We start from the raw sequence: 25,802 nt of genomic DNA on the forward strand, positions 1-25,802 counted from the left end.
TATTCCCAACCATGGGTGTCAGAGTGTTGAAATGGGTCCCCAGAGGCCAGACGTGGTGGCTCACACCTGTAATCCCACCACTTTGGAAGGCCAAGGCAGGTGGATCACCTGAGGTCAAAAGTTCTAGACCAGGCTGGCCACTGTGGTGAAACCCTGTCTCTGATAAAAACACAAAAATTAGCCAGGTATGGTAGTGGGAGCCTGTAATCCCAGCTACTCAAGGGGCTGAAACAGGAGAATCACTTGAACCCAGGGAGCAGAGGTTGCAGGGAGCTGAGATCACGCCACTTCACTCCAGCCTGGGCAACAGAGTGAAACTCTGTCTCAAAAAGAAAAGGAAATAGATCCCCAGAGTGTCCCTGCCAGGTCATGGGGATAAGCCAGGACACATAAGGATTCAGCTCTGGGAGTTCAACTTGCCCTCCTGTCCCCTCTGAAGAGTGTGGATATGTACCCTCCTTTAAGACTTTAAGTGTTATCGGGCCGGGCGCAGTGGCTCACGCCTATAATCCCAGCACTTTGGGAGGCTGAGACGGGTGGATCACAAGGTCAAGAGATCGAGACTATCCTGGTCAACATGGTGAAACCCCGTCTCTACTAAAAATACAAAAATTAGCTGGGCATGGTGGCGCGTGCCTGTAGTCCCAGCTACTCGGGAGGCTGAGGCAGGAGAATTGCTTGAACCCAGGGGACGGAGGATGCGGTGAGCTGAGATCGTGCCATTGCACTCCAGACTGGGTAACAAGAGCGAAACTCTGTCTCAAAAAAAAAAAAAAAAAAAAAAGACTTTGTGTTAATAAAGTTTCCAATCAAAAGCCAAGAAATTACATATTGATTTTGAAAACATAAGGAATTCCTCATATTTTTATGAAAAAGTCATGTGGAACACAAATAGTACGATGGCAGAAATAATGCCTTCTTTATCAGTAATTACGTTAAATGGAAATTAAATAACTTGCTGAACAAAGGGCAGAGGTAGGTAGAAAGAATTTTGTAAATATAACCAAATTGTACCCTGTCTACAGCTTATTCATTGTAGATCTCAATACACAAGTCAGTTGAAAGAGAATAAAAGAAAAAGATACTCCATGCAAATAGTAGTCTAAAGAGAGCAGGGGTGGTTATATAATTGTCACACAAAATAGACTTTAAGTCAAAAACTGTTAAAAGACACAAAGAAGAACACCTTTTTTTTTTTTTTTTTTTTTTTTTTTTTTTCAGACAGAGTCTTGCTCTGTCGCCAGGCTGGAGTGCAGTGGCGCGATCTCGGCTCACTGCAACTTCCACCTCCCGAGTTCAAGCAATTCTCCTGCCTCAGCCTCCCACGTAGCTGGGACTACAGGCGTGCACCACCATGTCCAGCTAATTTTTGTATTTTTTAGTAGAGACGGGGTTTCACCATGTTGGCCAGGTTGGTCTCGATCTCTTGACCTTGTGATCCACCCACCTCGGCCTCCCAATGTGCTGAGATTACAGGCGTGAGCCACCGCGCCCGGCCAAGAACACCATTTATAAAAGGCTCAAATAATACAGAATATATAACAATTATGATTATTATTTTGAACTGCAGTATTGCTCAGTAATCCAGGCTGGAGTGTGGTGGCCCAATCTTGGCTCACAGCAACCTCCACCCCCCGGGTTCAAGCTCTCGATTAGCTGGGATTACAGGTGTGTGCCACTGCACTCAGCCAATTTTTGTATTTTTAGTACAGACAGAGTTTCACCATGTTGGTCAGGCTGGTTTCGAACTCCTGACATTGTGATCCACCTGCCTCGGCCTCCCAAAGTGCTGGGATTACAGGCATGAGCCACCATGCCCAGCCAGAATACATAACAATTATAAATATAATTGCACTAAATAACAGAGGCCCAAAATATATAAAGTAAACATTTTAAAAACTGAAAAGGAAATGTCAGTTCTACAATAAAAATTTGAGACTTCTGACTCCAAAATGGATAGAACAACCAGAAATAAGATCCATAAGAAAATAAAGAACTTGAACAACACAATAAAACAACTACTCTACATAACAGCAGAACAGACATTCTGCTCATGTGCACATAGAACATGCTCCAGCACAGACCATCATGAAGACACAAATCTTCATATCATTTAAAAACCTGAAATCATAAAAGGTATCTTTTCTGAACACACTAAAACTAGAAGTCAATATTAGCAGGCAAATTTGCAAATATGCACAAATTCAACAATTCACTCTTCAACAACTAATGGGTCGAATAAGAAATCACAAGAGAAAACAAAATACCTGGAGACCAATGAAAACAACAAACACACCAAAACTTAAGAGATTTAGCAAAGGCCAGTGCCAAGAGAAAATTTTATAGAGAATATGCCTTTATTGAAAAGGAAGAAAGATCTCCAATAAATAGTCTAACTGTATAACTTACAGGACTAGAAATAGAAGAACAAGCTTTCTTTAAAGTTGGAGAAAAGCTGGTTACGGTGGTAAATGTCTACAGTCCCAGCTACTCAGAAAGCTGAAGCAGGAGGATCACTTGAGCCCAAGAGTTCCAGGCTGTAGTGCACCATAACTGCACCTGTGAATGGCCACTGCAGTTCAGCCTGGACAACATAGCAAGACTTCATCTCCATTTTTAAAAAAGGATACAGAGAGGTTAGTAATTGAGATTAGAGCAGAGATAAATGAAATAACAGAAAAACAGCAGAGATTATTAGTGATACCAAAACTTAGTTTTTGGAAAAGATAAAATTGGAAAAGAGAGACTACTTTTTTTTTTTTTTTTTTTGAGACGGAGTTTCGCTCTTGTTACCCAGGCTGGAGTGCAATGGCGCGATCTCGGCTCACCGCAACCTCCGCCTCCTGGGTTCAGGCAATTACCCTGCCTCAGCCTCCTGAGTAGCTGGGATTATAGGCACGCGCCACCATGCCCAGCTAGTTTTTTGTATTTTTAGTAGAGACGGGGTTTCACCATGTTGACCAGGATAGTCTCGATCTCTTGACCTCGTGATCCACCCGCCTCGGCCTCCCAAAGTGCTGGGATTACAGGCTTGAGCCACCGCGCCCGGCCAAGAGAGACCACTTTCTATTCATTTCATGTGGCCAGCCTCATTTTGACATGAAAGTGCTAAAGACACATTAAGAAGAGAAGCTACAGACCGATATCCTTCATGAATATTGAAGCATAAATTATTAACAAAATACTAGCAAACTGAATTCAGCAGGATTATTAAAAGGGTTATAAATGTAGGATGTGTTCTTGTGATGCAAGGATGTTTCAACATGTAGCAATGTAGTAATGCACCATTCATGAAACTAAGAAAAAACACATTTATTATCTCAAATGGTGCAAATAAATTTGACAAAACTGAATACTTTATTAAAAAAAAAAAAAATACAGGCCAGGTGTGGTGGCTTACGCCTGTAATCCCAGCACTTCAGGAGGTTGAGGCAGTCGGATCACCTGAAGTTGGGAGTTTGAAACCAGCCTGACTAACATGGCAAAACCCCATCTTTACAAAAGAAGAAAAAGAAAAAAAAGAATACATTCAATAAACCAGGAATGTAAGGAAACTTCCCTAATAGGATAAAGGCACATATGAAAAACCTACAGGTAACCTGGTCAGTAGTAAAAGACTGAAAGATTTGCCCCTAATATCATGAAAAAGACAAGAATACCCACTTTTACCACTTGTATTCAATACAGTAGTGGTAGTTGCAAGAGAAATAAGCATAAGAAACAAAAGAATCCAATTTGGAAAGGAATTATAAAATTATGTGTGTTTACAATTATGTGATCCTGTATAGAGAAAACTCTAAAGACTCCACAAGGGAAAAATTAAATATTAGAGCATAAAAATGAATTCAGCCATGTAACAATTCAAAATCAACATACATCAGTTGTATTTTTTTTTTAATTTCTTTTTCTTTTCTTTTTTTATTTATTTTATTTATTTATTTTTTTGAGACAGAGTTTCGCTCTTGTTACCCAGGCTGGAATGCAATGGCACGATCTCGGCTCACCGCAACCTCCGCCTCCTGGGTTCAGGCAATTCTCCTGCCTCAGCCTCCTGAGTAGCTGGGATTACAGGCACGCGCCACCATGCCCAGCTAATTATTTGTATTTTTAGTAGAGACGGGGTTTCACCATGTTGACCAGGATGGTCTCGATCTCTTGACCTCGTGATCCACCCGCCTCAGCCTCCCAAAGTGCTGGGATTACAGGCTTGAGCCACCGCGCCCGGCATCAGTTGTATTTCTATAAATTAACAATGAACCATCTGAAAAAGAGCTAATGAAAATTACAAAGGCATCCAAGAATAAAATAACTAAGTTTCAGAAGCCAATAACCTGTACACTAAAAACTACAAAATGTTGCTGAAAACAAATTTGAAAAGACATAAATAAATGGAAAGACATGACATTTTTATGAATTCCAAGACTACTGTTAAGATGAGAATACTAACCAAATCAATCTACAGAGTCAATGTGGTCCCTATCGAAATCCAAACAGCCTTTTATATAGAAATACAAAGACCCTATCTAAAATTCATTTGAAATGTCTAGGGACATTTAATATCAAAACAACCTTGAAAAAGAACAAAGTTGGAGGACCCATACTTCCTGATTACAAAATTTCCTAGAAAACTACAGTAATCAAAAGACCATGAGGCTGGGTGTAGTGATTCATGCCTGTAATCCCAACACTCTGGGAGGGCAGAGTGACAGGATTGCTCAAGGAAAGGAATTCAAGACCAGCCTGGGCAACATAGCAAGACTCCAGATCCATATAAAAGTTCTTCTGATTAGCCAGGCACAATGGTACATGCCTGTAGTCCTAGCTACTTGGGAGGCTGAGGCAGGAGGATAGCTTGGACCTAGGAGTTCAAGGTTTCAAGGCATGGAACTGACATAAGTACACACTGGCTAATGGAACAGAACAGAAAAGCCTAGAAATAAATGCTCACATATATGACCAAATGATTACTGACACCAGTGCCAATGTAATTTTAATAGAAAAAGGACAATCTTTCAAAAACTGGTGTTGGAAAAACTGGGTACCTACCTGTAAAAGAATAAAAGTGGAGGCTGGGCCGGGCGCAGTGGCTCAAGCCTGTAATCCCAGCACTTTGGGAGGCTGAGGTGGGTGGATCATGAGGTCAAGAGACCGAGACCATCCTGGTCAACATGATGGAATCCCGTCTCTACTAAAAATACAAAAAATTAGCTAGACATGGTGGTGCGTGCCTGTAATCCCAGCTACTCAGGAGGCTGAGGCAGGAGAATTGCTTGAATCCAGGAGGCGAAAGTTACAGTGAGCCAAGATCGTGCCATTGCACTCCAGCCTGGGTAACAAGAGCGAAACTCCGTCTCAAAAAAAAAAAAAAAAAAAAAAAAAAAAAGTGGAGGCTGGGTGTGGTGGCTCAGGCCTGTAATCCCAGCACTTTGGGAGGCCGAGGCGGGTGGATCACCTGAGGTCAGGCGTTCAAGACCAACCTGGCCAACATGATGAAATCCCATCTCAAAAAATAAAAAAGAAAAGATAAAAGTGGACCATCACTTTACATCTTGTACAAATGCTAACTTAAATGTAATCAAGACTTACACTTAAAAGCTGAAAGTATAGAAGACTTAGAAAAAAAATATTGGGTGAAATTTCATGATACTGGATTTCTCAGAAATATGCTTTGGTTGCCTGAACTACAAGCAACCACAATAGATAAAATGGACTATATCAAAATTTAAAACTTCTATTCACCAAAGGATGCTCTCAACAGAGTAAAAACACAACCTACAGAATGAAAGAACACATGACTCTATCACATATCTCGTAAGAGATTAGTACTCAAAATATATGAACTCCTGCAACTCCACAACAAAACAAAATCAAGCTGGGCACAGTGGCTCACACCTGCAATCCCAGCAGTTTGGGAGGCTGACTCAGGAGAATCACCTGAGGTCAGGAGTTCAGGACCAGCCTGGCCAACATGGTGAAACTCCGTCTCTAGTAAAAACATAAAAATTGGTCAGCTGTGGTGACGGCCATCTGTAATCCCAGCTACTCCAGAGGCTAAGGCAGGAGAACTGCTTGAACCCAGAAGGCAGAGGTTGTAATGAGCCAAGATGGCACCAATCAACTCCAGCTGAGCAACAAGAGTGAAACCCCATCTCAAAAAAAAAAAAAAAAAAAAAAAAAAAAAAAAAAATCAAATGACCAAGTTCAAAATGAGCCAAGGAAATGAAAACAAACTTGTTCAAGGACAATAGGTGAGTTACCATTATGCACAGGAAAAGATGCTGATTATCACTTATCATTAAGGAAATGCAAATAAAACCCACAATGAAATATCACTACACACTCATTAAAGTGGCTATTAGGTTTTGGTTGTTGTTTTGTTTTAAGGGAGTGGCCAGGCATGGTGGCTCATACCTATAGTCCTGACACTACAGAAAGCTGAGGCAGGAGGATATGGTGGGACCATATCTTTTTTTTTTCTTTTCTGAGATGGAGTCTCGCTCTGTTGCCAGGCTAGAATGCAGTGGTGTGATCTCGGCTCACTGCAACCTCTGCCTCCCAGGTTCAAGTGATTCTCCTGCCTCAGCCTCCTGAGTAACTGGACTACAGGCGTAGGCCACTGCACCATTTTTTGCATTTAGTATAGACGGAGTTTCACCGTGTTGGCCAGGATGGTTTCAATCTCCTGACCTCATGATCTGCCTGCCTCAGCCTCCCAAAGTGCTGGGATTACAGGTGTGAGCCACTGCGCCCAGCTGAACCCATCTCTAAAACAAAAAAGAAAAAGAAAAGAAAAAAGACTGAGTATAACAAGTATGGGTGAGGATGTGGAGAAATGGGAACCTCTACCATGTGGTATTGAGGAGAATGTGAAACACTGCAGCCACTGTATTAAAAACACTATAGCAAGGCCAGGTGTGGTGACTCATGCCTGTAATGCCAGCACTTTGGGAGGCTGAGGCAGGCGGATCACCTGAGGTCAGGAATTCGAGACTAGCCTGGCAGACATGACAAAACTCTACTAAAAATACAAAAAAAAAAAAAAAGAAAAAAGTATCTGGGTGTGGTGACACATGCCTATAATCCCAGATACTTGGAAGGCTAAAGCAGGAGAATCGCTTCAACCCAGGAGGCGGAATTTGCAGGGTGAGCCCCAATCGCGCCATTGCACTCCAGCCTGGTGACGAGCGAAACTCTGTCTCAAAACAAAACAAACAAAAAAAAGGATGGCTAGAAAAGGGAAACGTCAATTACTCTTTACACCAGCAATTTCGCTTCTAGGTATATATCAAAAAGAAGTAAAAGCAGGATCTCATATAGACACGTGTATGCCAATTTCATACCCATTTTAATTCACGGTAGCCAAAACATTATTGTAGAAACAACTCTTCCTGTCAATGATTGAATTAAATTACTCTCAAATTGCTTTTGTTTTTTGAAATGGAGTCTCGCACTGTCACACAGGGTGGAGTGCAGTGGCGTGAGATCTTGGCTCACTGCAACCTCTGCCTCCCAAGTTGAAGCAATTCTCCTGCTCTCAGCCTCCTGAGTAGCTGGGATTACAGGCCAGGCAGGTGCCTCCACACCTGGCTAATTTTTTTTTTTTTTTTTTAAGTAGAGACAAGGTTTCACCATGTTTGCCAGGATGGTCATCATCTCTTGACCTCATGATCCACTTGCCTCAGTCTCCCAAAGTGCTGGGATTACAGGCATGAGCCACCATACCCGGCCTACTCTCAAACTATTTTTTAAAAATATATGGGGGAGGAGGAAAGAAAAATAAAATTAAAATGTATTTTTAAAATCTTTACAAAAAAAGAAGTAACTCAGGTGTTCAAAGTAGATAAAGTGTGGTTTATCCACACAATGAAATATCATTCAGGCAGAAAAAGCAGTGAATTCCTCATACATGATACAACACAAATGAAGCTTGAAAACATTATGCTAAGTTAAATAAGCCAGGTGCACAAGGACAAATATTGTATGCTTCCACTTACATGAGGTGCCTAGAATAGTCAAATTTATAGAGAAAATATGATAGACATTATCAGGCACTGGGTAGAATGGGAGACTGAGGACTTGTTTAGCGAGTACTGAATTTTTCTTTGGAGTGAGGAGAGAATGCAAGACACCAATAGCTGCATTGGTTACACCACACTATAAATGTATTTAATTTGCTACTACTGAATGGCACATTTTAACAATGATTGAAATGGCAAATTTTCTGTTAGTATAGTTTACCTCAAAACAATTTTAAAACTAAAGAAAACATAATTCAAGCTACTAGGCATAAAAATAACATCTGTCACAACAAATTACACTAAATGGAATAAACAGTAGATCAGAGACTGCAGAGAGTAAGATGAGTGAACCTTGTGACCTAGCAGTAAAAAATATCCAAAATGAAGCACCCAGAAAAAAAAAAAGACAAAAAGGTGAATAGAACATCAGTGAGTTGTGTAGTGGGAGAGTTTCAAGTGACATAATATGCTAATAACAAGACTTTGGCAGAGGAATAACATGACAAAAAATATTTCAACAAATATTGGTTTCATATTTTCCAAATGGGATGAAAATTATAAACCCAGAGATCAAGAAAGTTCAACAAACCATGAGCATATATGTATATAAATCTACACCGAGGCACATCATCAGTAAATTACTTTACAGCAGGAACAATCTTTTTTTTTTGAGACGGAGTTTCGCTCTTGTTACCCAGGCTGGAGTGCAATGGCGCGATCTCGGCTCACCGCAACCTCCGCCTCCTGGGTTCAGGCAATTCTCCTGCCTCAGCCTCCTGAGTAGCTGGGATTACAGGCACGTGCCACCATGCCCAGCTAATTTTTTGTATTTTTTTTTAGTAGAGACGGGATATCACCAGGTTGACCAGGATGGTCTCGATCTATTGACCTCGTGATCCACCCGCCTCGGCCTCCCAAAGTGCTGGGATTACAGGCTTGAGCCACCGCGCCCGGCGGTCCAGTAGTTTTTATCAAAGTGAACAATTCAGTCAAAAATTCTATCTTTTCAACAAGTAATGCTAAAAACTAGAATATACATATGCAAAAAATAAAGACTGGATCTATGTCTTTCGCTATATACAAATATTAACTCAAAATGGATCACAAAACTTAATGTATCATCTAAACTATAAAATGTAAAGAAAACGTGGGTGAAACGATTTGACCTTGGGTTACATTACAATTGTATATATATGACAAAGATGCAGAATCCATTAAAAATTGAGAAATTAAACTTCATCAAAATAAAAATTTGCTTTGTGAAGGACACTGCTAAGAATTTTTTTTTTTTTTTTTTGTGAGACAGATTCTCACTCTGTCACCTAGGCTGGAGTGCAGTGGCATGATCTCAGCTCATTACAACCTCTACCTCCCAGGTTCAAGCAATTCCTCCCACCTCAGCCTCCCGAGTAGCTGGGACTGCAGGCACACACCACCATGCCTGACTAATTTTTGTATTTTTAGTAGAGATGGGGTTTCATCACATTGGCCAGGCTGGTCTTCAACTCCTGACCTCAAGTGATCTGCCTGCCTTGGCCTCCCAAAGTACTAGGATTATAGGCATGAGTCTGCTATTTTTAAAAAAATGGCCACAGATGAGAGAAAATACTTACAAATCATAATCTGATGCAGCAATTATATCCAGAATATATACAGAACTCTTAAAAAACTAACCATCTGAAAATAATAAATGTCATTAATACTTGACAATAGAATATTTTTCAGTGACAAATAAGAACATAAAATATCATTCAACATCATTATCCATTAAGTAAATGCAAATTTAAGCCACAATTCTAATACCACTACACATAACTGGGAGTCTAAAATTAATAAAATTGGCTGTATCAAATGTTGGTGAAAATGCGAAGCAACTGGAACTCACATCATATTGGTGGGAATGCAAAATGGAACAGCCACTGGAAAACAGTTCGGAAATTTCCTAAGAAGTTAAACATACACCTGTCACAACACTCAGCCATTTCACTCCTAAAATCTTCTAGGCAAAATAAAAATCTTCTAGAGAAATATCACATTTGCCAACCATAGTGGCTCACACCTGTAATCCCAGAACTTTGGGAGGCCGAGGCAGGCAGATCACCTGAGGTCAGGAGTTCAAGACCAGCCTAACCAACATGGTGAAACCCCGTTTTGACTAAAAATATAAAAACATCCAGGCGTGCTGACAGGTGCCTGTAATCCCAGCTACCGGGGTGGCTGAGGCAGGAGAATCTCTTGAACCTGGGAGGCGGAGGTTATGGTGAGCCGAGATTATGCCACTGCACTACAGCTTGGGCAACAAGAGCAAAACTCCATCCCCCACCAAAATATATATATCTCATATGTTTTTACAAACACTGGAATACTGGTGTGTGAATTCTTATGTTTAAAACTGGTATGTTCTTAATTAAAACTGGTATGTTTTAAATCTTAATAGCTAAAACTGAACACAAATGTCCATCAACAGCTGGAGAAATAAATTTTGCTTCCTCTGGAAAATGGAATATAATTCATGTAAAACAATCTATCTTCTAGAGAAATATCACGTTTACAGGCCATGGTGGCTCACACCTGTAATCCCAGCACTTTGGGAAGCCAAGGTGGGTGGATTGTGAAGTCAGGAGATCAAGAGGATCTTGGCCAACATGGTGAAACCCCGTCTCTACTTAAAAAAAAAAAAAAAAAAAAACCCACAAAAATTAGCTGGGCATGAGTGGTGCGTGTCTGTAGTCCCAGCTACTTGGGAGGCTGTGGCAGGAAAATCACTTGAACCCGGGAGACGGAGGTTGGGAGGAACCAAGATCAAGCCACTGCACTCCAGCCTGGGTGACAGAGTGAGATTCTGTCTCAAAAAAAAAAAAAAAAAAAAAAAAAAAAAAAGCACCAGACATGATAACCACTTCAGTAAACACAAAGGATTTTTTTTACTATTGTTTGGATGAGCCTGACACAGAACAGTGGAAACTGCAGGATTCCTTCAGGGGAGGCTGAGAGAGAGGAAGCATTAGGGTGGGGCAAGATTACCAAGGACCAGCAGGTAATGTTTGAGTCCAATGGAAGGGATCCTTATCTTGAAAAGATTGTTTCATGAATACATATTTTTACATCATTTAGAAAAATCTCAGTGAAATATACCTATTTCTTCTTGTGAGCCATGGGCATGGAAATAATTGGGGATAGTAATCAATGCCTGGGGTGAAAAGAAACTGGTTCCCTAGTAAGGGAGCAGAGGGAGGAGTGCCTGCCAGTGCTACTGATTGAGGTGGGTCTCTGGGAAGTTAACAGCTGAGGGAGAGTTGTGTGGGGCTCCCTCCTGCTGTGGGTAGGTCTTCAGCCCATCACCCCATCCTCTTGAGCCCACTGATAGCCTTGCTGCAGGAGGGGCACCAGAACTTAGCCTGCTCTTCCCAGGTGGTTCAGCTATACCCAGGAGAGAGGTACCAGGAGCTGGAGTGGCTAATGGGACCAGTAACCAAGGTATCAGTGGGCACAGGCTGGGTGAAAAGGAGAGAAGGGATAAGATAGTACTTGCATGGTGATCACCTTCCTGCCATCCGATCTAGCTCAGTGATGCCTGGGGGAAGTAAGTCATCAGTTGCTTTGACACGATGCTGGAGATAGACATTTCTACAGAAGTAGAGATGGGGTCAGGCGCGGTGGCTCATGCCTGTAATCCCGGAATTTTGGGAGGCAGAGGTGGGTTGATCACCTGAGGTCAGAAATTTGAGACCAGCCTGATCAACATGATGAAACCCTGTCTCTACTAAAAAAAAAAAAAATACAAAATTAGCCAGGCATGGCTGGTTTACACCATGCCTGTAATCCCAGCTACTTGGGAGGCTGAGGCAGGAGAATCACTTGAACCACGGAGGCAGAGTTTGCCATGAGCTGAGTTCACACCCCTGAACACCAGCCTGGTCAACAAGAGCGAAACTCTGTCTCAAAAAAAAAAAAAAAGTAGAAGTGGGAGAAAGTAAGGAAGCCAGACCCCTTGGCCTAACAAATCCCACACTAGCCCTCCTGAGCCAGGGTTACTGACTCATGTTGGCCTCACCAGGCTGGGTTGGTAGCAGGGAACTGAGACCCAGGGAACACCTGCATTTAGGACATAATATCCTCCGGACCACCACCTGACCCTCCATGATATATCCCACCCTCTAGATTTGGGATCAGACCTTCCCCATGTGCACCATCACCCAAAAAAGCCCATACTTCCACATCCTCTGTCTCCCACCTGTAACAGGGCAGGCATGAAGGGCAACCCTCACTGCTACCCTCACATGCAAGATGGGAACATGCAACTGACTGTCCTGACCAACTCCTCTCAGGCAGACAGCAGCCTGAATGACAACTTCATCGACATTCCAGTGAGAAGCCCTATCCAAACCAGGTCCTCTTAATCAGCCTTTACCTGTTTGCTACTCAGGCCACCCCACCTGGCCTTAAGTGAGGTTCCATTCCCAGGCACTGACCCTTGCTTTCACTCAGGTGGCTCCAGCTGGGCTGTGATCCTTCCCCACAGCAGTACTGCATTCACATGCTGATTCTCTTACTGGACACTGAGCCCTCCTTCTCTCCTAGTTGCCCACCAGGTGCACCCACAGGATATGGAGTGAAGACTAAAAACCTTGGAACAACTCCCTTTTTTTTAGACAGAGTCTCACTCTGCTGCCCAGGCTGGAGTGCAGTGGCACAATCTTGGCTCGCTGCAACCTCTGGCTCCTGGGTTCAAGTGATTCTCCTGCCTCAGCCTCCCAAGTAGCTGGGATGATGGGTGCCCACCACTATATCCAGCTTTTTATTTTACTTTTATTTTTAGTAGAGATGGGGTTTCACCATGTTGCCCAGGCTGATCTCAAACTCCTGACGTGATTTGCCTGCCTCAACCTCCCAAAGGGCTGGGATTACAGGCGTGAGCCACCACACCTGGCTCTTTTTTTTTCTTTCAGACAGATCTCACTCTGTCCCCAGGCTGGAGTGCAGTCGTGCAGCCTCAGCTCACTGCAACCTCTGCCTCTCAGGTTCAAGCAATTCTTCTGCCTCAGCTTCCCGAGTAGCTGGACTACAGACACCTGCCACTATGCCCAGCTATTTTTTGCATTTTAAGTAGAGATGGGGTTTCATGATGTTGGCCAGGCTGTTCTCAAAACCTTGAGGTCCACCTGCCTTGGCGTGCCAAAGTTGTGGAATTACAGGCATGAGGCACCATGCCCAGCTGCCTTGGACCAACTCTTCTAAGCTGATATCCCTCCTATAGAGGCTATTTCTTTCTTTCTTTTTCTTTTTTTTGGGACGAAGTCTTGCTCTGTTACCCAGGCTGGAGTGGAGTGCGAAGTGTACTCTTGGCTCACCGCAAGCTCCACCTCCCAGGATCAAGCAGTTCTCCTGCCTCAGCCTCCTAAGTAGCAGGGATTACAGACATGCAACAGCACCACACCAAAATACCAATTTTGGTATTTTTGGTAGAGATGGGGTTTCACTGTGTTGATCAGGCTGGTCTCGAACTCCTGATCTTGTGATCTGCCCATCTCAGCCCCCCAAAGTGCTGGGATTACAGGTGTGAGTCACCGTGCCTGGCCACAGACTATTTCTTTTTCTAAATTATTATCTCTTTCTTGCCCTTGCCTGCCCAGAATAATTGTTTAATCCAGATCACCTTGTTTTTTCCTCCCCCTGTGCTGATCCTTTTCATCATCTGACTCCTATTCTTTCCTGGTTCCTTTGTCAGAACTTTACCCTCAGACACCTGAGGACTTTACACTGGGCTCCCCGAAGCCACTTCCAATACCCCATCCACCGACCTCCACCACAACTTCAGGTCCCTGCCTAGGGATGTCCTTTCCCAGGCTCCCATCTCCTACGGGGTGGCTTTTCCTCCAGGTTCACCAGAGGGTGGCAGTGGAGGGTTATCTAGGTATGTTTCATTCAATTCTGGACCGCCAGGGTCTGGGCAATGAGGCGCCAGGGTGCTGGACCAGCTGCAACATCTTACCCAAGGCCCACCCTTTTTTGAAGCGTCGGCTCCATCTAGTCTTTTCTCTGTATCTTGGTGCTGTTGGAGAAAACAACCTCTGTTCCGCTCTCATGGACACGTGACCTTGGGAGCTGCGAGTAAGGCAGGCTGAGAAAAGCAATCAGACATGTAGAGTCCTAATTAGGGGAAAATAAAAATCGGGCTGGCGAGAGCAGCGGAAAGCAAAGAGATAAAGCAACTAAGCTACAAATCTGCCTTTCTCCATAGTCCAGGGCACATAAAAAGAGGCAGATAAGCTATAGGTCTGCTTTTCTTTATGGCCCAGGAGATATGGCCCACCTGCTCAGATAATATACGTAACTCACAAACTTCCTATCATCAAACGCCTCAATTTATCAAACACCACAGCGTTCAGAAAAATCCAAATTAGCTCCCTGCTGCCTTGGCGTTATTACTCAGCCCAAGTTTCACTTTAGAAACTCCTCAGCAAGCCTGTTTCCCTGCATTCAGCCTCTCTTCTGCTGGCCTGCTGTTGCCGCCTCGCAACGTATTTTCATGCTTTCTCTAATAAAGCTGCCTTCCTTTACTGTCTTGGTAAATTCTTTTTAACCCCCGCGTACCACCGGCCCAGATAGTCATAGCTCTCCCGCGACACAGCAAGAGACGGGGAGGCACAAATTGAGGAGTGGGTAACCTGTCTTTGCTTCTACTTCTGCAGAACTTGTTCTGTGGCTTCTTAAAACACAACCCAAACATCGCTTCTCTGCTCGAAATCCAATAAAAGTCCTCAATACAGCCCACCAGGGATCCATGGGCTCAGTCCCCTGCCTGCTGGCCTAACCAGGTCTATTATTACCTCAGCACTCAAACTGCGGTCCGCGGGGCAGCAGTACAGACGACACTTGGGACCCAGTCAGAAACGCAGAGGATCAGGCCTTCCCCAATGACCTAGTTAATCAGAATCTTAAAAAGATACACAGTTTCTTGTGGAAGTGCGAAAAGAACCACTTACTAGCCTCCATTTTATAGAGTATTTCATATTCCTCACCTACGGGTTCGAGAGCTGGGGCTTAAACTGGGGGAAGACACAAGTGAAGCATCTCCGAGATGATGCGGCCAAGGGCGAGTCCCCTTTCCCAGCACTTGCATGGGCGGAAGGTCTGGCCCACGGCTACTGGCCTAGGAGAACAACCGCTTGCAAGAACCGGAGGGGCCGTGGGCGCCGCGGTGAAGGCACGCTCGTCCTAGCACAGGCGCACTGCGGCCAGGCCGCCCAGCCTGGATTCGACGGAACGTGCTGATAGGCTAACAGTGAGGAGGCGGGGCCTGCTTCAGGCCGGAAAGGGGCGACACGTGACGGAGGAAAGGATTTCCGCTTCCGCCAAGAGTCAGCTGAGGTGAGAGAGAGACCGGTCGGCCTGCAGTTTTCAGCGGATATCTGGAGAGACCATCCTGGTCAACATGGTGAAACCCGGTCTCTACTAAAAATACAAAAAATTAGCTGGGCATGGTGGCACATGCCTATAATCCCAGCTACTCAGGAGGCTGAGGCAGGAGAATTGCCTGAACCCAGGAGGCGGAGGTTGCGATGAGCTGAGATCGTGCCATTGCACTCCAGCCTGGGTAACAAGAGTGAAACTCCGTCTCAAATAAATAAATAAATACATACATACATACATACATACATAAAAAAAATTAAAAAGTGAGCCAGGTGTGCCGGCTTCTGCCTTTAGTCGTTGTTACTGGCTGAAGCAGGAGGATTTCTGAAGTCCAGTAAGTCAAGGCTGCAATGAGCTGAGATCAAGCAACTGCACTCCAGCCTAAGCAACAAAATGAGACCTCCTCTCTCAAAAAAAAGTATAAATTTTATAACATCTCTTGGATTTGTAAATTTTATGGAACATTATACATGAGTTAATTTGGATCAGATTCCTGAATTACATGTAAACCATTTCTCTACAGAAGGCATTGGGATGAGGAGCCTTCAATCCATCAAAGCTGTGTATAAATCCATAGACGTGACACTCAGGTCATTTCATCAGGAAATACTCATACGTTTCCACAGATACTGTATATGGTCTTTGTCCTATTTTCAGAAATTAATATACATTTTATTATTTTTTTCATCAGGAGTCTCACTCTGTCACCATCCTGGAGTGCAGTGACACGATCTTGGCTCATTGCAACCTCCTCCTACTGGGTTTAAGTAATTCTCCTGCCTCAGCCTCCCGAGTAGCTGGGATTACAGGCAGCCACCACCACACCCAGTTAAAGTTAATTTTTGTATTTGTAGTAAAGACCAGGTTTCACCATGTTGGCCAGGCTGGTATCTCCCGACCTTGTGATCCACCCGCCTCAGCCTCTCAACGTGCTGGGACTACAGGCATCAACCGCTGCATCCCCATACCTGGCCTTTTTTTTGTTTGTTTGTTTTGAGATGGAATCTCCCTCTGTCGCCCAAGCTGGAGTGCAGAGGCACAATCTTGGCTCACTGCAACCTCTGCCTCCCGGATTCAAGTGATTCTCCTGCCTCAGCCTCAAAAGTAGCTGGGACTACAGATGCCTTTTACCACACCCAGCTAATTTTTGTATTTTTGGTAGAGATGGGGTTTCAGCATATTGGTCAGGCTGGTCTCTAACTCCTGACATTGTGATCCACCTGCCTTGGCCTCCCAAAGTACTAGGATTACAGACATGAGCCACCGCACCCAGCAGAAATTAATACACATTTTCAAGAAATGTGATTTTAATTCAATAGTGTATGTTTACTCCATAAACAGCAACTTGCCTCCTTCCCCAGTTTTAAAAGATTTCCAGGCCGGGCGCGGTGGCTCAAGCCTGTAATCCCAGCACTTTGGGAGGCCGAGGCGGGTGGATCACGAGGTCGAGAGATCGAGACCATCCTGGTCAACATGGTGAAACCCCGTCTCTACTAAAAATACAAAAAAACTAGCTGGGCATGGTGGTGTGTGCCTGTAATCCCAGCCACTCAGGAGGCTGAGGCAGGAGAATTGCCTGAGCCCAGGAGGCGGAGGTTTCGGTGAGCCGAGATCGCGCCATTGCACTCCAGCCTGGGTAACAAGGGTGAAACTCCGTCTCAAAAAAAAAAAAAAAAAAAGATTTCCAGTTGTTTGGTTTTTACTTTCCCAAACAATGGTTTTTTTTTTTTTTTTTTTTTTTTTTTTTTTTTTTTTTTTTTTTGAGACGGAGTTTTGCTCTTGTTACCCAGGCTGGAGTGCAATGGTGCAATCTCGGCTCACCGCAACCGTTCAGGCAATTCTCCTGCCTCAGCCTCCTGAGTAGCTGGGATTACAGGCACGCGCCACCATGCCCAGCTGATTTTTTTTTTTTTTTTTTTTTTGTATTTTTAGTAGAGATGGGGTTTCACCATGTTGATCAGGATGGTCTTGATCTCTTGACCTCGTGATCCACCCGCCTTGGCCTCCCAAAGTGCTGGGATTACAGGCGTGAGCCACTGCACCCGGCCCCCAAACAATGGTTTCATCTTCAATCACAATATTCCTTCTTCCATCCTATTCTTATTGCTCATTGTTTTTTGACATTAATTTATATAGACCGGTGTAATGATAAGTATTTCGGTGAAATAGACATGTTTGCTTTTAGTAAGGTGCTATTTCTCTGCTCTGAAACATATGTAGTGGAACATTTCTATATCGAGCAAAGCTGAGATTCAAATCAGAGATCGAATCGAAGACTTTCCCAGGTTCAGACATACATATTAAGAGAACTTGTTTCCAGCACACAAATACTACAAGAAAGATCAAATAAAGTTCTTCAGGCCAGGTGCAGTGGCTCACGCTTTGTAATCCCAGCACTTTGGGAGGCTGAGGTGGGTGGATGATGAGGTCAAGAAATCAACACCATCCTGGCCAACATGGCGAAACCCTGTCTATACTAAAATACAAAAAAAAATAGCTGGGTATGGTGGCAGGCACCTGTAGTCCCAGCTAATCAGGAGGCTGAGCCAGGAGAATCGCTTAAACCCAGCAGGTGGAGGTTGCAGTGAGCCGAAATGGCACCACTGCACTCCAGCCTGGGTGACAGAGCAAGACACCCTCTCAAAAAAAAAAGATAAAAGAAAGTTCTTCAGTCTGACATCAAATGATAGCAAAAAAACATGGGAGAAAACCAAATTGACTATGAAAGAATACTCTAAGTATAAAAGCCTAAATGTATATTGCTTCACATGTAAAAATCAGTTGACAGGTTGTTGTTACATCAAAATGTAATACGAGTGTATTTCATTTGCAAATAACACCATACAAGAAGTGGACAAACCTGCGCCGGGCGCGGTGGCTCAAGCCTGTAATCCCAGCACTTTGGGAGGCCGAGGCGGGTGGATCACGAGGTCGAGAGATCGAGACCATCCTGGTCAACATGGTGAAACCCCGTCTCTACTAAAAATACAGAAAACTGGCCGGGCGCGGTGGCTCAAGCCTGTAATCCCAGCTATTTGGGAGGCCGAGGCGGGTGGATCACGAGGTCGAGAGATCGAGACCATCCTGGTCAACATGGTGAAACCCCATCTCTACTAAAAATACAAAAAATTAGCTGGGCATGGTGGCACGTGCTTGTAATCCCAGCTACTCAGGAGGCTGAGGCAGGAGAATTGCCTGAACCCAGGAGGCGGAGGTTGCGGTGAGCCGAGATCGCGCCATTGCACTCCAGCCTGGGTAACAAGAGCGAAACTCTGTCTCAAAAAAAAAAAAAAAAAAAAAATACAGAAAACTAGCTGGGCGTGGTGGCACGTGCCTGTAATCCCAGCTACTTAGGAGGCTGAGGCAGGAGAATTGCCTGAGCCCAGGAGGCGGAGGTTGCGGTGAGCCGAGATTGCGCCATTGCACTCCAGCCTGGGTAACAAGAGCAAAACTCCGTCTCAAAAAAAAAAAAAAAAAAAAAAAAAGTGGACAAACCCAGTGACTACCAATGGCAAAGTAATAATCATAAGAATATATTGTTCTGTGCAGAACCCCAAGAACTGTTACACATGTAACAAAACACCCCAAGGATGCAAACATATGAAAGCTACAGATAATAAATATTTTCGTACATCACTGAAAATTAGCCATATATCACAAGAAAAGTAACGCTGATGGCAATGGGTTATCATTTACATGATAAACAACAGTAGTCACTATAAAATCTAAGAACAATGATAATAAAAAATAATTCTACATGTAAAGACATTGGATGAAAGCGGAATTTACTGACCTTCTGAAGGAAAACTGGACTCTGCATACATTTCATATTATTAGGGGGATAAGATTGCCCTTATTCATCCTACTTTGAAATTCTCATGTTGGCCAGGTGTGGTGGCTCACACCTGTAATCTCAGCACTTTGGGAAGCCGAGGTGCGTGGATCACCTGAGGTTAGGAGTTCAAGACCAGGCTGGCCAATATGGTGAAACCCTGTCTTAAAAAAAAAAAAAAAAGAAAGAAAGAAAGAAATTCTCATGTTACAGCACATATTTCTCCTTCAACATCAGCTCTACTATTAAAATCAGGAAATTCTTTGCTGTGAGTGTAATGACCCCTTCTGTGATTTCTTGAACCTCCAGCCTGGGTACAGAATTAGGGGTCAACCATTCTACATTTTGTAGTAAGTATGTTTTTTCAATTTTCTACAGTTAGGAGAATCTGTATTGCATTGTTATTATTTTCAGTTTCCTCTGCTTAATTATCTCACAATCTGGAAGATTTGTTCAGTGAAATGTTGCTATCTTCAACTTATGTTTATGTTCCTGCAGAGAAAATTAAAATTATCCCTTCTAAACAGATGACCAAAGGGTGTTAGCATATATCATGGATCTGAAGTGAGTGAGGACCATGAGGCAGGATACATCACCCAGGAAGTAACCATGTCCTTGGGAATCAGCAATCACACAATCAACACAATAAGCCTCAGCAGGCCAGGTGCAATGGCTCACACCTGTAATCTCACCACTTTGGGAGGCTGAGGTGGGCAAAACACCTGAGGTCGGGAGTTTGAGACCAGCCTGGCCAACATGACAAAAACCCATCTCTACTAAAAAAAAATACAAAAATTACCTGGGCATGGTGGCAGGCACCTGCAATGCAACTACTTGGGAGGCTGAGGCAGGAGAATTGCTTGAACCCGGAGGCAGAGATTGCAGTGAGTGGAGATCATGCTGTTGCACTCCAGCCTGGGTAACAGAGCGAGACTCCATCTCAAAAAGAAAAAAAAAGTGTCAACCTTCCCACTGTAGTCAAGCTCATTCAACCAAAGCTGCATGAGTATTTTGATTTTACTGGCCTTCACATTGATCCTTTGCTCATTATAATAGTAAAAACCACATCCCTGGGTGGAGATTTAAGATGCTAATGAGAGATGACACATGAACAAGCATGTGCAGCGACTGTGCATTTGCACCCAGAAGACCACCCAGAATGTGCTTACTAGTAACACCTCTTCCCAGCCCCTTATGAATAGTCATGTGAGATTCCCACAAAAGGAGTCTCCCTAGTGCCACTGTTGCTGTCTCCTCCTTATGAGCAGCCTGCTCTGAATCCTTGCTCTCTCTCAGGGTATACTGTCTGTTCTGCATGTAACATTCAAAATACTCTTTTTCGTGTGCAATAAATTGCCATACATTGCATCTCCTTTTCTGCGTGTGTTTGAATCCTTTTAAACTACAAAGACAACAAGCAATGTCTCACAACAGCATCAACAACCAGATCAGGAGAGAAAGGTGAGACAGTAAATGTTCATGCATCAAATCTAAAGGTGACATCAGAGGCAAAGCAAGTGTGTGCAAACAGGTCCTTCATGGACAAGGAAAAAGGACAAACAGTCTTGAAGACAAAGAGGGACTGAACCAAGGACCGCTTGGTATGCTGGTGGTCCAGTGGGGTCTTTGTGCTACTGTGCGTCCCCACTCTTTTAATGCTGCTAAACTGCAGGTAAAATATAAGTTATTATCTTTGCAATTTTGTTTAAGTGGGAAATGTGAGAAACATTTTATTTATTTGTTTTTTTTTTATTGCATTTTAGGTTTGGGGGTACATGTGAAGAACATGCAAGATTGTTGCATAGGACACATGCACACAAATGTTCATTGCAGCACAGGATTTACAATAGCAAAGACGTGGAGCAATTTTTTGTTTTTTGAGATGGAGTGTTGCTCTGTCACCCAGGCTGGAGTGCAGTGGCATAATCTCGGCTTACTGCAACCTTCACCTGCCTAGTTCAAGTGATTCTCTGGCCACGGCCTCCTGAGTAGCTGGAATTACAGGCCTGCACGTCCATGCCAAAATCCTTTTTATATTTTCAGTAGAGACAGGGTTTTACCATTTTGGCCAGGATGGTCTTGAACTCCTGACATTAGGTGATCCACCCACCTTGGCCTCCCAAAGGGCTGGGATTAGAAGTGTGAGCCACCATGCCCGACACATCTGAACAATTTTTAAGTGTAGAATGACTGGCTTTCAGTACATTCATATTGGTGTGCAGCCATTACCACCATACATCTCCAAAAACACTTTCATCTTGCAAAATTAAAACTTTATGCCGATTAAATCCTAAGTCCCCATTACCCACTTCCCCTGATTCCACACAATCACCATTCTACTTTCTTTATGAATTTGACAACTCCGAGTACCTCAAAGAAGCAAAAACATTTTGGGTCTAAAGTTTAACAAGCCTATATCTGGTGTGAGAAATCAGGTGACCAGACCTTCTAAAGAATGTCTTTATATGAATGAACTATTTATTTTCTTTTAAGACAGTCTCACTCTGTCACCAGGCTGGAGTGCAGTGGCATGATCTTGGCTCACTGCAACCTCCACCTCCCAAGTTCAAGAGATTCTTCTGCCTCAGCCTCCTGAGTAGCTGGGACTACTGGCACGCGCTGCTACTCCTGGCTTATTTTTTTGTATTTTTCGTAGACAGCGTTTTACCATGTTGGTCAAGCTGGTCTTGAACTCCTCATCTCAAGTGATCCACCTACCTTGGCCTCTCGAACTGCTGGAATACGGGCATAAGCCACAGTGCCTGGCTCTGCCCTTACTTTTTAAGACTGAGTAAGGCCGGGCGCGGTGGCTCACGCCTGTAATCCCAGCACTTTGGGAGGCCAAGGCAGGTGGATCACAAGGTCAAGAGATCGAGACCATCCTGGTCAACATGGTGAAACCCCGTCTCTACTAAAAATACAAAAATTAGCTGGGCATGATGGTGAGTGCCTGTAGTCTCAGATACTCGGGGGGCCGAGGCAGGAGAATTGCTTGAACCCAGGAGGCGGAGGTTGCGGTGAGCTGAGATCGCGCCATTGCACTCCAGCCTGGGTAACAAGAGCGAAACTCTGTCTCAAAAAAAAAAAAAAAAAAAAAAAAAAGACTGGGTAATATTCTATGCTATGCATATACTGTGTCTTGCTTATTTATCCATCTGTGAATATACAGGAGAGTTGCTTCCACATTTTCCCCATTGGTAAGTCATGCTGTTATAACCATGTTTACAAATACCCATTTCCGGCCCCTCTTTCTATTCTTTTAATTATATTCCCAGAAGGGGAAAACGGTGGACAATGTGATTTCCATTTTTCAATGTATTGATTACCTGCCATACAGTTTTCAACAGTACTTGTCACATTCTGCATTTCCACCAATAGTGTGCAGGGGTCCTCATTATTCCACATTGTTGCCAGCATGTTACTTTGTTGTTCTTAGACGGAAGCAAACTAATGGGGGTGAGGGGATATAGATGCCATTTTGGTATTGATTTGCATGTCCCTAAACCATGAGTGATGCTTAACATCTTCTTTATGTAAGTATTGTCTGTTTGTATAACTTCATCAGAGAAATGTCTATTCAAGTCCTTGATCCATTTCTCAATCGGGTTTTGCTTTATCCACCAGGGGCTCATAAAACTGACCTAAGCTGGTCACATTAAACACCTAACATTTGCTCCTCAGTGTAAAGAGAATGTGAACTCCCAAGATCAACGTGATAGCAGATTCAGTGCCTGTAAGGGCTAGCTTCGTTGTTCAAAGGTTTTCATCTTGTTGCGTCCTCACATAATAGAGAGCAAGAGCAAGCTCTCTAGGCTAGGGAACCTTATAGCCCCATTCCTGAGTACTCTATTCTCATGATCCCAACTAATCCTAATTTCCTCCCAGGTATCCTATCTCAATCCCTACCTTAGGGAGTAAGGTTTCAAAGTATGAATTTCAGGGCTGGGCGTGGTGGTACACGCCTGTAATCCCAGCACTTTGGGAGCCTGAGGTAGGTGGATCACCTGAAGTCAGGAGTTCAAGACCAGCCTGACCAAAATGGTGAAACCCCACCTTTACTAAATACAAAAACTTAGCCAAGCATGGTGGCGCATGCCTGCAATCTCAGCTACTTGGGAGGTTGAGGCAGGAGGATCGCTTGAACCCAGGAAGCAAAGGCTACAGTGAACCAAGATTGCACCACTGCATTCCAGCCTGGGAAACAAGAGCAAAACTCTGTCTCAAAAAAGGAAAAAAAAAAAAAAAAAGGCTAGGTACAGTTGGCTCATGCCCATAATCCCAGCACTTTGGGAGGGCCAGCAGCGAATCACTGGAAGTCAGGAGTTCCACGCTGGCCTGATTAACATGGTGAAACCCCATCTCTACTAAAATTACAAAAATTAGTCAGGCATAGTGGCACACACCTGTAATACCAGCTACTTGGGAGGCTGAGGGAAGAGAATTGCATGACCTTGGAGGTGGAGGTTACAGTGAGCTGAGATCACACCATTGTACTCCAGCCTGGGAGACAAAAGCAAAAGCTCTGTCTCAAAAAAATAAACAAACTTGCCGGGCACGGTGGCTCAAGCCTGTAATCCCAGCACTTTGGGAGGCCGAGGTGGGTGGATCACAAGGTCGAGAGATCGAGACCAACCTGGTCAACATGGTGAAACCCCATCTCTACTAAAAATACAAAAAAATTAGCTGGGCATGGTGGCGCGTGCCTGTAATCCCAGCTACTCAGGAGGCTGAGGCAGGAGAATTGCCTGAACCCAGGAGGCGGAGGTTGCGGTGAGCCGAGATCGCGCCATTGCACTCCAGCCTGGGTAACAAGAGCGAAACTCCGTCTCAAAAAAAAATAAATAAATAAAATAAAATAAAATAAAATAAACAAACTTCAGGGGACAAAGAAAGCAGTAATTTCTACCTGCCCCCCACATTTACGACCTCGCATGGAAATACATTCATGCCATCCCAACAGCACTTTCAAAGTCTCATCTAATCATCTGACTCAGACATGGGTGAGACTTAAGGAACATTCATCCAGAGGCAATGTTCCTTTCCAGTTAGGAGCCTTAGAAAACAAGCCAGTTATGTGTTTATAAAACGTAATGGTGAGACAAGCATAGGATAGGCACACCTATTCCAAAGCGGAACAATATGAGAAAAATATCACACTTCCCAAGTAAGACCAAAACCCAGATTGTAAATTTCATGAGATTTTAAGGCTGGCAGGTAATCAGGTTCGGCTCAGTACTCTGCCTGCAACACACTGGCACCACAGCTGTGTACCTGCGGCTCTGTTAGACATCAGTCAGGACCCCACAGTTTTGGGTGGTACTACCTCTAGATTTGTGGGTTCAGTTTTTTCCCTGTTGAAGCCCAAACAACGCTTTCTACTGTTGTTACTCAGAAGTCAACACTAATGATCTCTGAAGGGCAATGAAGGTCCTCCTTGCTGTGACTTAATATCAGACATTCAGCTGTTCGTGATGGCTCACTCCTGCAATCTCAGCACTTTGGGAGACCGAGACAGGCTGATCTTTTGAGGTCAGGAGTTTGAGACCATCCTGTACAACATGGTGAAACCCTGTTTCTCTTAACAATTAAAAAAAAAAAAAAAGGCCGGGCGTGGTGGCTCAAGCCTGTAATCCCAGCACTTTGGGAGGCCGAGACATGTGGATCACGAGGTCAAGAGATCGAGACCATTCTGGTCAACATGGTGAAACCCCTGTCTCTACTAAAAATACAAAAATTAGCTGGGCATGGTGGCAGGAGAATTGCTTGAACCCAGGAGGCAGAGGTTGCGGTGAGCCGAGATCACACCATTGCACTCCAGCCTTGGTAACAAGAGTGAAAACTGTCTAAAAAAAAAAAAAAAAAAAAAAAAAAAAAAATGAGCTGGGCATGGTGGCACGCACCTGTAGTCCCAGCTACTCAGGAGGCTAAGGCATGAGAATTGCTGGAACCCAGGTGGTGAAGGTTGCCATGAGCCGAGATCATGCTACTGCACTCCAGCCTGGGTGACAGAATGAGACCCTGTCTAAAAAAGAGCCAAGCACGGTGGCTCACAGCTGTAATCCTAGCACTTTGGGAGGCCCAAGCAGGGAGATCATCTGAGATCAGGAGTTCGAGACCAGCCTGACCAACATAGTGAACCCGCATCTCTACTAAAAATACAAAAATTAGGCTGGGCGCAGTGGCTCAAGCCTGTAATCCCAGCACTTTGGGGGGCCGAGGCGGGTGGATCACGAAGTTGAGAGATCGAGACCATCCCGGTCAATATGCTGAAACCCTGTCTCTACTAAAAAATACAAAAAACTAGCTGGGTGTGGTGGCGCGTGCCTGCAATCCCAGCTACTTAGGAGGCTGAGGCAGGAGAATTGCCTGAGCCCAGGAGGCGGAGGTTGCAGTGAGCCAAGATCGCGCCATTGCACGCCAGCCTGGGTAACAAGAGCGAAACTCCGTCTCAAAAAAAAAAAAAAAGAGAAAAGAAAAATACAAAAATTAGCCAGGCATGATGGAATGCTCCTGTAATCCCAGCTATTCTGGAGGCTGAG

At 44.0% G+C, this 25,802-nt stretch overlaps 1 protein-coding gene across 1 annotated transcript in view; it reads right to left on the reverse strand.

The window, feature by feature from the left end:
• Nucleotides 1-25,802, reverse strand: part of LOC101049866 (zinc finger protein 441-like) — a 71,868-nt gene that overhangs the window by 29,647 nt on the left and 16,419 nt on the right. The window contains 1 exon segment of the mRNA XM_074385694.1: nucleotides 19,225-20,202. The gene's annotated coding sequence lies outside the window, so the exon portion shown is untranslated.

This window comes from Saimiri boliviensis, chromosome 14, assembly GCF_048565385.1.
Source record: "Saimiri boliviensis isolate mSaiBol1 chromosome 14, mSaiBol1.pri, whole genome shotgun sequence".
NCBI classification, from domain to species: Eukaryota; Metazoa; Chordata; class Mammalia; order Primates; family Cebidae; genus Saimiri; species Saimiri boliviensis.